General features: G+C 43.6%; 1 protein-coding gene across 1 annotated transcript in view; it reads right to left on the reverse strand.

The window, feature by feature from the left end:
- The window catches only part of LOC123443815, a 28,056-nt gene extending 20,760 nt beyond the window's left edge, over positions 1-7,296 (reverse strand). Inside the window, exons 1-4 of the mRNA XM_045120345.1 lie at positions 6,931-7,296; positions 6,213-6,272; positions 6,028-6,081; positions 5,549-5,621 (exon numbers count right to left, since the gene is read on the reverse strand). The gene's annotated coding sequence lies outside the window, so the exon portion shown is untranslated. The remainder of the gene's footprint in view (positions 1-5,548; positions 5,622-6,027; positions 6,082-6,212; positions 6,273-6,930) is intronic.
- Positions 7,297-10,774: the final 3,478 nt, after the last annotated feature.

The raw sequence follows: 10,774 nt of genomic DNA on the forward strand, positions 1-10,774 counted from the left end.
GAGTCGATTGTTTTTCCTCAACCCCATGAACATGCTACAGATGGAGGAGCTACGTTGACTGCGCAAGCTCACGCCACACTGCTCATCACCAGGCACCAGCAACACCGGCTGATCGACCTTAGCTTGAACTGCAGCGGGCTTTGTTTTTCTTACGGTAGTTGTTGTTGTCGAGTCGTCGTGCGGATTTGTATGCTCTTTTTCCTCTTTCCTGTTAGGGGTACGTGGGAGTGGGGGCAGAGAGTGTTTCCGTGCGATTCCGAGGTGCCAGGCTCGGAAACTAGTCGCACGGGCGGATGCGTGCGGGGCCTGGCTTGGAATTCGATTGTGTTTCCATGGGCCAATTCTGTAACCACCCCAAACAGCGAAATCGGTTTTCCCAATTCCAAGCCAGTCTTTCCTACATCTAAACAGGGTGTTCTTGTGAAACTTTCCAGGTGAAATTACAGACGCGTTTCAAGTATTACCTCCGTCCCAAAATTCATGTCTTAGAATTGTCTAGATACGGATGTATCTAATACTAAAACATGAACAGATACATCTATATCTGGACAAATTTAAGAGGGAAATTTTGGGACGGAGGGAGTATGTAGTTTAAATATTTGCAAGGACATCAGTAGTCAAAAAAATAAAAATCTTAACCATGTTGTCCAAAATAAAAAATATCTCAAAAAATATAACCCAGTTATAGAATTGAGCCTTTATTAATATATAATTTCTAAAGAATAAATAACGGATTCGCCCCTGCTTAATCAGTTCTGGTGGAAAATAAGCTGAACTGTACTAAGAATATTATTATTCTTATTGGCTCACATCTTTAGAAATCAGAGTCTCTATGTATCACAGTTAGGAAATATGCATCAGATTTGGCTTCAAGTGCTTTTAAATTGTCAAAATATGTTCATAGACTTAGCTTCATAGAAATTATTTCCTTTTTGACTTCAAGTGCTTTTAAATTGTCAAAATATGTTCATTTACTCGTGTTCTTCTAACTGCGCCTTAATGTTCTTTTCAGACTGTCACCTTTTCATCGCCATCTCGATTTCTCTACTTTCTTCGGATTTTTTGTTGTTGTCCGCTTCTGAGTTTGATTTTCTAATTTTGATTCAGAATTTCAGATATTCAAGAGCTTATGGTGCTAGCAATTGGATATTCATATATTCCTACTATCTTTCGTACTCTGTTTTGAATTCCATTTAATTCTGGTCATATTTTTCCCCTCTATATATATGATGCTTACCACGCGCATTGTATGATATATATATATATAGAAACTCTATTCATCACCCAGGGTGCAGAATAGTTTATTCTTCACCCGAGATAATCTTACGATCAATTTACAAATAAATTAAATTTTAAATACAAATATTTACATTTATATTGAATCACTACGTAAAATCTGACAAAAGAAAAACAAAAATATAGGTCATAATACCAGAAAAAAATGAATTTTTTTTATTTTTTGCACTATTTTTGTATGTTCGTAATTTTACGTGATATAAAATATTTTTATATTGGTTCTATTTTTTTTACAGTCTCGTTTTACGTATAAAATAAGACAGAATTGACGAAACGTAAAATTACGGTGCATTGATATTAAAACAGAGGGGGGTGAAGAATAACTATTTCTCACCCAGGATGATGAATAGCGCGACCCTATATATATATATATATATATACACACACACATATACATATGACAGAAAAAGGGGCCCTATGTGTTCTCCTGATACTACAAGGTTAGAATCTTCTTTCTATGTTCTATGTTGTTGGTTATGGTAGATTGCCAATACATAAGAATTAGCTAAAGAACTTACTGATCATGTTCTTTGTCCGGTTCTCATAGAAGAATTTCTGCTAGCGTAATCATATTTAGTTTACAGCGGTGCAAATGAAGGTGCAGAAAGTACATAAATTTGAAATCATGCAGGTGTTCTTCTCTGGCTCCAGTATTAAGTCTGTTTGCATTTCCTCCATTTTATTTATGTACATATACTATGGTCAAGAAGGCAAATCAACAGAAAATCAATTAGCATGTAACATCCCATCATACTCTTCTCAATGAATTACCTTTCGGTTTCACGACAGTTTCCTATTGAACAAATTTTATTTTCAGCGTAAACTTTAGTAAATGAGTACATCCTGCAAATGCTATGTGTGAAGAGATATTTACAAACTTTTGGTGTACAATTGAAATTATCAGGGCAATTTACTAACAGTGCAGAATTACTTTCCCCTACTTCAATCATTAGCACTGCAGTAAGTTAATGGTTCATAAGACGGTAAAGCAACCTAAAGCGAATACCACTCGCTCTGACGCTTAAGCGTCTGAAGCAGGACGCTTTATAAACAATGAGTATGTATGTTTCATACATTTATTTGTTAGTTATTTTCAGTCACAGGGCAAGGAGGCAACATTTTCCAAACTGCAAGTGTGTTTTTATCTATGCTTCCAACCTGCAACTGCATTTTTACCTCCAAACTGTGGCATCGACATGTAGAGTTTGCAATGCAAATTTATGCCATATGGATAAGCATTCCAGCTTGCTCCTCTTGGTGGCTCACCAGTGTTCTACTCTGCTGTGCTTGAAGTGGTAGATTCATGCCATTTGTTGATGGAAGGACTAGAAAATAGACAGACATGCCTGAATATGTTTGGTGTTTAAGACTGAGCAGAAAAAACTTAAAACAATATATTGTCCTTTTTTCTGCTCAGTCTTAACACCTGGTCGATGTTCCGCATGCTTAAATTCAGCTAGTTCATCCTAGATGCCAAATCAACTCATTCCTCCAAATCGCTGGAATCACGCGGAACCACCCCTTCTCTCGATAGACAGCACCTCTCACTTACGTCCCATGGCGGTGGCGCATGTGAGCCCATCGACGCTACAGGCGGAGCGGCCGGAGCGAACCATAGCCACGCCGGCCTCGAGTCGATGCCAGCGTAACTGTCAGCGGGAGATCTCAAGGGAGAGAGATCTAGAGCCATGGAGTCAGCCTCCTCTGTCCGCGCTATCTTTCACTTTCCAGAACAAGGTCGCCCTCCTCTATGACCTCCACCAGCAGGTGACGCACTCTGGTGACGAGCAGAAAAGAGGTGGGGCAGTTGTGGCAGGCAGGACTTCTACCAACGTGGGCGAGCAGTAAACATCAGCAGCTGACCAGAACTTACGAGCGTAGTGGCCGCGGCGATGTTTAATGCTTAGGATATACGACCGACAATGTTCAATGCTAAGATTTTGCTTCCCTATTTTGAGTGCATGACTTGCGTTTTGAACAAATTTTTGACATGTACAGACAGAAATTGAGGAAATGTCAGGAGCTATAATATCAACAATGTAATATACGTATGTGAGAATCTTGCCATTCGAATACAAAGAGGTGAGATAACCTAAATCTATTATGTTCTGCTCCCTCAACCAAACGCTGACATGGAACCATTCTAGTCCACCTAATTGCCTCCACCAAACACTGAAATGGAACCGACATATTCCAGTGGAATGGAACTATGACATTCCATTCCACTTCATTCCCAAACCAAACACATCCAAAGATTAGCATTCAGCCTAAAAGAATACAGCCCAGAAACAGAGAACCCAGTGCCAAACATGGACCAACAGCGATGCGCTAAAAGATGAAATGGAGCGGCAAAGAACGCGTCTGCTTCTAATATTATTATGTCTAGGATTTTTTTTAATATGCTGTATGTTAATTATTGTACACAGTGAGCAAACATATGAATGCATTATGTGTGTATGCAAAGAATGACAAACTTAATAAAGGTATACACAATGATGAATATATAAAAGCTATTCTCTTGCTTAATTGGGTGCTAAAACAGTCCAAACAGAATGATATTATCAATTAAACAAAGCATAATGAAGTTTAGGCTGGCATATGCACAAGCCAAAGCCACATAGAAGGGGCCTTAAAGCTAGGTATTGTGCTTTTCTAATTAAGCAATAAGAACAGTAATCTTCTTTCCCCAAATTTTGTTCTATGATTTCATCTCATCTCAACCAAATCAACAGCACCCGCTGATATTCCCAACCCATTCTATATAGAATTGTTTTCAAGGTGGTGATTTCCAGTTTGTGCACCTTCATACACAACAGATAACACCTAGGAAGCTCAGATACTGCAGAAAACTGGCGAATCAGGGGTAGGATACGTCTGGATACATAACCCGTATTTATCAGATCATTTTTATTTTCCAGAAAATTAAATTAACTTGGATACCAGAGGGATACAGCCAGGATACTAGGCTGTTGGAGGGGGCAAGAACGATCGGCAGGTTGCATCGACAGGCGGCTGGCGGGTGCAGGTGGCAACGAGGCAATGATAAAAGGCTCTGTTATTCTCTTCCCGCAAAAGGAAAGGCTAAGTTATTCTCTGTACTCTTGTTAGTTAATCCTTGGCTTATCTCATATTTAGATAATCTGAGCCTTCAGACCTACTTAATCAGAACTGTAGAAACTCCGTACATAAGAAATTAATTAGAGAATTCATGACCTGTGAGACAAGATTTTGCACTGTTTATCCCTCCTCAGTAGAAATATTTAGTTCATTAACATGAAAATTGCCTTTCGCATTTGCTTTGTGGCAATTTTTAGTGAAAACTAAATTTTTCAGAGCCGCCACCTGTTTTTTTTCTTGATGAAGATTTGGATTCATTAGCCTAGGCTGTTTGTCTACGCATTTTTCTGATCAGTCTCCACACTATAGGCAAAATACCTCACCCCCCCCCCTCTCCTATGTCAGAATCCTGGTTACGTCTCTGCCTGAGCAACGCCGGTGCGGCAAGGAAGGAGGACGGCCTCCGTTGATCCAACCCCACAACTGGCACCACACTTGAGAAGGGAACGATAGCAACCACTGATCCACCCAGCAAATCTGAGTGACCTTTACTTAGCCATGGTGAGTTTGAGATTTTACCCTGAGTGTCCTCGCTTGTTGAAATTGGCCTTCTCATTTGCATAAGGTAGGGGAAATGTTTGATTCAGATGTAAGTATTGTGCACAAGAATACAGAGGAAACTACAAAAGAGTTCAAGCGTATTTGCTCAAGATATCCAAGAGGGAGACCAGATCATGTCCAAATGCGACTGATCCTACTCTTCGGCAGCTTCAAACTGAAGTTGCAGCGGCTGAAGAAAACTAGGATTATATTAATGGTGCATTTTCCATGTTCCCATTGACTTATTAGTATTTCCAAACCGTCATATTTTCATCTAATCATTAATTTATATATGTTTACGTACCATGGTGCCACCAAACCAGTATATCGCCATATCTGAGCAACCTACGACAACACAACCCTATGGCTTTCAAAAAAAGCTCAAGCTCAATAAGCACTTCGAGTTCGGCTCAAGCCTTAAACTAGCCAAGCTCAAGCCTAGACTCAAGCCCACGAGACTAACGAGCTTTAGCTCAAATAGCTGAGCTCAAGCCTAACCTCTATTTTTACGTATTTAGAAACTCACATGACATATCAATATCAAACATGAACATTCTAAAAAAGGGGGTTCAATGGTTATGTGAAAGCCACTCACCAAAGAAACATAGATCAGAGTCAGTACCAGGTGCACAAACTCCAAGTACAGTAACTCTTCTTGAGAAAGAAGCCTGAGTGACAAGACAAGACAATTAGAGGACCATGGGAGAAATTGTACATATTGCTAATTTACAATTAAACAACATAAACACAGCTTAAAAATAGGGCACACCCAGTGCTGAAAGCTCCCACACAAGGTGGGGCCTGGGGAAGGGAATTTCTAGACAGCCTTACCCATACATAATAATTCTCACATGGAGGACAAAATGGAACTGGTAACAGGTGGTGGTGCCGTAAATGAGGATGACCAAGTATCAAAGTGTAACCGAATTAAACCATATCAAAATTATACACTAACTGATATACTCCTTGCCAGCCATGCTAATCCAGTTTGCAAATGTTAGGGATTCCCTTGGGTGCACACGCAATCCGACAAAAGAATGGAACACATAGCCAGAAATCCAGAATACGACATACCTTCAGACAAAGCTAGCAGCTCCAAAGGGTCAAATGCAAGTATCAGCAGTGTAGCTGCCATCCATTGAGACAAATATCAGATTGGAAAGATATTTGTTCAATAAAAAAATTATCATACTTGATTGCATACATGCAAAATTCACAGCCAACTTGTATTCAATATGCCGTTGGTTTCAGGGACATACCTTTGCCAGTAATGCTAAACCTATGGGGTAGTGCTTGGTCTGGCTTGTCTGGAAGGAAATCTGAGGAAGGTAAGATGTCATAGTTAAAGTCCTAAAGATAATATATAAATTAGTGTCCTCATCAAAAAACAGACAATCTTTCAACTCTCACTAAGAGATATTTTGTGATTAAATCAAGAGGAACGAATTGGGGAATCCCAATCCCATTGTCTCCAAAGTATTTAACTTCCCTGTTTCCATTCTTCATATTCAGAACACAAAAGAGAGGCCATGTTCTTATGATTTAAACTTGACAAGAGCTAATTCAAATATTAGTTAGGCTTCAAGAAAGAATCGATTACCCCGTATATAATGAGGAATAACTCAAAGCACATTTCTCAGAGAAAATACTAAAGTTGGTATTTCAATGTTTACTCGAGCATAGCCAAGCACTGTTTGCAATCCTAGTCCAACATGTGCGCATGACTTTGACTAGAGAATGAGGCCCTTCATTGTGTTATCTTGGTAAGGTGGACAGTTAGCACTGCTGGATTTCAAGAAACTCTATCTGTTGGTACTCTAATCAGCCCAACACTAGTTGAAGCCCTAATTACAACATCTCGATTTACGCTCACATGAGTTCAAAGCTACAACCTCTGTTCACTAATGTAGGACGACATTAGTGCCAAAACGTCCTACGTTAGTGAACAGAGGTGGTACAACATAAAAGAATTCTTACCGATGGGACAGGCCGGAAGCGACTGGAAGCAGAGGAGCGTCGGGGCGAGATGGAGATGGAGAGGTTACTCGTGACAGACTTGAGCCCGTCGAGGGAGAATGCGTGCAGGCCCAGCGGAGGAGGCAGGCGACGGAGCAGGTCTGGGCGGAGGTGGAGGTGGCGGCGGCGTAAACCCTAATCCCCGTCTCTGTCCGCCATTTCGCCCGCGCTGGGAAGGAGCGAAGGGAGAGGTGGGGACGGCAGTGGCGGCGGTCGAACTAGGGGGCCTCGCGCCGTCGAGTTGGAGCTCCTCGCGCCGTCGAGCTCGCGCTCCTTGCGCCGCCGCCGCCGCTGCGCTTCTTGCTTCTCTCTGGTTTCCCTTCTCCGAATTTTAATCGGGGCCAGACGGGTGCAAGAGTTTTTAGATCGATCCGGACTCCGGAGAAACAACAAAACGAAAAGGGTGAACCAATCCCGAAAACGGGGCCTAAAACGGGCCCCCAAAAAGGCCTTAGGCCGTGTTCGGATTAGATGTATTTGAATAGGCCAGCACTCTGCGCCGGCGCGCCGGCCCAACTGTTGGACCGGTCGACGTGCAACCGTGAGATTTGCCCCTCTCGAGCCGTTGGATCCTGTCTTTTTCAACCTCCAGCACGCACACGGGAAAAGGAAGAGGCCCACCTCGCACGTGCCGACCACCTCGCCTCCTCACCGTTGGTCGCCCTCACCGTCGGTGGCCGTCGGTCGCCGCCTCGGCCGTCCGTCGAAGCACCATGGATGCAGCACCGCGACTCAGCTCGTCCAGACCGCTCGCCGCCTTGGCTGTCCCGCGTTCCGGGACTCAGCTTGCCCACCGTTCACTGCCCCCGCCGCTCGCCGACGCACTCGCCGCTGCTCATGCCCGTCGGTCTTCACCTCGTCGGTCGCACCTCACCCCCCTGTGTTGCAAACGTTGGGAAAAAAATTCAACCGTGTATAGAAAAGCTTCAACCGTTAAGAAAAAAGCTTCAACCAAAAACTTCAACGAGGGAAAGTTGCAAACGTTGACAGAAAAAGCTTCAACCGCATATGGAAAAAGTTTCAAACGCCGCTCCGGCTGCAGCATCTCGTGTGGTCACTCCTCAAAGGGTTTCAACCGTGTATACAAAAGCTTCAACCGTTAAGGAAAAAAAAGCTTCAATCAAATACTTCAACGAGGAAAAAGTTGCAAACGTTGACACAAAAGCTTCAACCGTATATGAAAAAAGTTTCAACCGTCGCCCCGGCTGCAGCATCTCGTGTGGTCACCTTCGATCACCGCCGTCAGGCGCGGCGGCAGCCGGTGGAGAAGATGCAGCGCTCGTCGACATCGCCTGAGGTTGCAGGGGGGAGGGGGAGAGGAGGGAAAAAGAAGAAGAAGGAGGAGGAGGAAGGAGAGGGAGGAAGGGAGGAAGACGCGGTGCCACGCGAGATCTAGGAGATCGAACGCTAGCCACGCGACCGGCCGAACGTTTCGGCCGGCACGCTGGCGGAAAACGTTTCCCATTTGAATACACAGGTGTATAATTTACACCTGTAACTTACTGCCCACTGTGTAAATTCAACCCGAAATTGAAACGACGCCCGCGGGTCTGTATTTTTCACCAACATATTTGAAAGAGAAACGGTGATCCAAACAGGGCCTTATTGTACCTAAAAAGAAAGAAAAGTATCGTTTTCCCCTTCAAATCGTGTGGGTGGATCAATTTCCTCCCCGACTCTAAAACCAAATCAATTAGCCCTCCAGTTGTCTAAAACCGGTGCAATTTCCTTCAGGCCTCGTTTGGTTAAGGGAGATTGGGGAGGTTTTGAGAGAAAAATCCCCGGAAGGGCCAGAAACCTCACAGATCCTCGGGCGTTCATTTGGTAGGAGGGGTTTGCTTAGCCCAATCCCCTCCATTCCCCTTCAATCTCTTTCTATCCATGTGTTTCAAAACCCTCCTCGGAGGACTAGTGGAAGCAAAGCCCCGAAGATTTGAAAGGATTGGGTGGAACAAAGGGATTCACCCAATCCCGTGAAATCCCTCCCTCTCAAAACCTCTCCAATCCTCCTTAACCAAACGAGGCCTCATAGTTGTTTTGGAGTGGATTTCGGTGGTATTCACGTATTCTCTTGCTCACTCGACAAGCTGAGTAAGCCAAGTTCTTTCCATGGCCATAACTTTACCCAATTCTTCATTTGCAATCTCTAGCTCTCTGTCGCCGCGACGAACCCCAGCTCTTTCCATCGTCGTGACGAACCCTAGTTCCCTTCCTCGTCGCGTCGCGCAACTCAGTCATCTTCCTCGTCGTGGCGCACAGCATGGCATCTGCTGGCTCATCAAGCAGTCATCGGTCCTCGTCCATGGCGTTCTCGATACAGTTGTCGGTGCCTTACCGGGAGTCACCGATGCAGTACTCGCATGAGAAGTTGTGCCACTGCAATGTCAAGGCTCCCAGGTGGATTTCATGGAGCATCGCCAAACTCGGCCGTCGATACTACAACAGCAGCCAATGTCTGGTAAACCAATCCGTGCCCGCCGGTTTTTTGTTGTTTTCTACAGCCAGTCTCTGCAGCAGTAAAGTTATGGTCTTTGTGCGATCCTCTTGACGAAATTGTTGAAATTGCTTTCTGTTGAATAGGGTCATGAGTGTCGATACTTCAAGTAGCATGACAATCCCTAGATCAGTTTAACAATAGGTTGCTAGATGATCCGTGTGATATTGTGAATCGGCTGAAGACAAAGGTGATGAAGCTGAAGACCGAGAAATCACGCTCGAGCATGCCCTGATGGAGGCCAAGTGCAGCATTGGCAATGTTGATGTTTATGTCATGGATTTGAAAGTGTAACATGCTCAAGAATGGAGGATCTTGCTAAAGAATTTCATAGAAGAGAATTGTTGTACAAAGTTGCCATCTTCTGCTGCATTATCTGTGTTGTTTGCATGGCTTTCACGATGTGATGCAATATGTACTCCCTCCGTACCTAAATATAAGTCTTTTAAGATATTTCATTAGATGTCTACATACGGAGCAAAATAAATGAATCTATACTCTATAGTACGTCTATATACATCCGTATGTAGTACATTAGTTGAACCTCTAGAAAGACTTATATTTAGGAACGGAGGGAGTAATATGTAGTGTTGAAGTGAAGCAAATATGTATGATCTAGTGAAGAATTTTATTTGAGTTTAAGATTGGTCAATGTTAACTGAATATTGGTCATTGATAACTGAAAATTTTGACTGGAGTTTTCTGAATTTTGGGGTGTGCACTAGACCGAATGGACACACTTACATAAGCGCATTCAAACTGTAGGTTTTTCCTCTCCACAGGAAATGTTATCATCATCCCTCCCTTGTAGTCAACCAATCCATCCACTGTCTGAAATTTGCCAAAATAATGAAGTGACACATAAAAGAATTCATCTTGATCTGTCGCCTCGCCGACACCACCTGCCCAAAAAAAACTTTACAACACTACACAGATAAACAACCACAAACCCCCTCCACCTACTCGATTTGGCTGTCATGGCTGCAAAACCAGTTACCACAAAACCCCTCCCCTACACGTGCTTCATTTGAATGCCATGGCAATAAACTTTGTTACCACAAACCCCCTCCCCTGATCAAAAATTGTTGGGGAGGAAGAGAAAGAGGAAGAGGTGCTCACGAGCGGGGGCAACAGTAGAGGTGCTCGACGTGGCCGGCGTGGTTGACGACATGGAGGCAAGGGCGAGCGCGGGCGGCATGGTTGATGCCATGGAAGCAAGGGCAAGTGTGGTGGTCAAGGCGGGTGTCGTAGTCGAGGGGAATGAGGGGAGAAATCACCTAAGGATCGCCAATCGATGTAACCACTTGAATT

This window comes from Hordeum vulgare, chromosome 3H (assembly GCF_904849725.1).
Source record: "Hordeum vulgare subsp. vulgare chromosome 3H, MorexV3_pseudomolecules_assembly, whole genome shotgun sequence".
In the NCBI taxonomy this organism is placed as follows: domain Eukaryota; kingdom Viridiplantae; phylum Streptophyta; class Magnoliopsida; order Poales; family Poaceae; genus Hordeum; species Hordeum vulgare.